This window comes from Cupressus sempervirens, chromosome 8 (genome assembly GCF_028749045.1).
Source record: "Cupressus sempervirens isolate cs-2001-9-10 chromosome 8, ASM2874904v1, whole genome shotgun sequence".
Classification (NCBI taxonomy): Eukaryota; Viridiplantae; Streptophyta; class Pinopsida; order Cupressales; family Cupressaceae; genus Cupressus; species Cupressus sempervirens.
In genome coordinates, this window is record NC_143125.1 from 298,310,067 (window position 1) to 298,311,345 (window position 1,279).

Consider the following 1,279-nt stretch of genomic DNA (forward strand, 5'->3'; position numbering starts at 1 on the left):
TGTAAACAATAATAGTTCAAACATTCTAATCAATGCATTGGTCCTATATTATCTTGATCAGCATAAATAATGTTTGACCGTTCAATTTTATCCAATTTTCACAATCTATTAAATTATTTCTTAGCTACTTCTAATTTGATTGTGCTTGTATTTTAGACATCAATATGTTAGACCACATTCTATGATTCATCATTAAGATGCACATCTAACACACTCTTATTATCCATCATTAAGATCCATTTTTTAGATGTTTGAGAGTGCAAGGAGATTGTAAATCATGATCCAAGATATTGATAGTAAAAGGATACACAATCAAATCCAAAAGCAACTAAGAGATAACCTATGCATTAACTATAACATACTAGTTATTTAAAACTTTCTACAATAAAATATGAATGCTTTTAATTAATGGTTTCTTGAAATGGTATACTTTTTACCAAGTTTAAAGTATGACTCATATTAACTTGTAGGTATTTGCTAAGAAGGATCACAAGTTTCATCTATATTGGAATGTATATCACAATTCTATTTGTTTAGTGATTGTATTGAGCATTATAAACATCTTCAAAGGCTTTGACAATTTAGTTTCATAGAAAAGGTGGAAGGATGTGTATATTGGTGTCATTATTACCTAGGGTGCAATAACTTTTGTTGTAGAAATTGTAACATGGATCATCTACTTTTAGCACAAGCCCACTAGTGAAATGAATGACAATGGCCTAGATTAGGAGAACAACTCTATGTAATTTTTTATAATAAAAAAATTGTTTCTCTTCTTACAAAATTTCAAAACTAGATTAGGAATAGATTTTTAATCATTTGTTTTAGTTAGTAGGAATGTATTTTTCATGAGAAGTATATCCTTTAATCTTATGCATTAGGGAATTCATTGTATATTTTTATTTATATTAATAGGGAGTAAAATATATTAAATTTACTTTTCTCCTTTTTCATTTCTTCAATAAATGATAAGAATAATATTTTTAATAGTTACTTTCCTCTTTCTTCATTTCTTGAATAAATGATAAAAACAAGATTTTTAATAGATAGGTTAACGAAATAAATATATAATTAAAACACTGCACTAATCTTGGTGAAGTGGATATAATTTCAAGAATTATATACCTTAAAAAAATATTGTTTTTAAAATACGTAATAAAAAATTTCTATCAATAAATATGATTTTAAATTGTTTATTTTGTCAACTCAAGAGAATAAAATATTTTTAGTAGTTTACAAATCTAAGATTATGCACTATATCTATAGGAATTCAAATGGA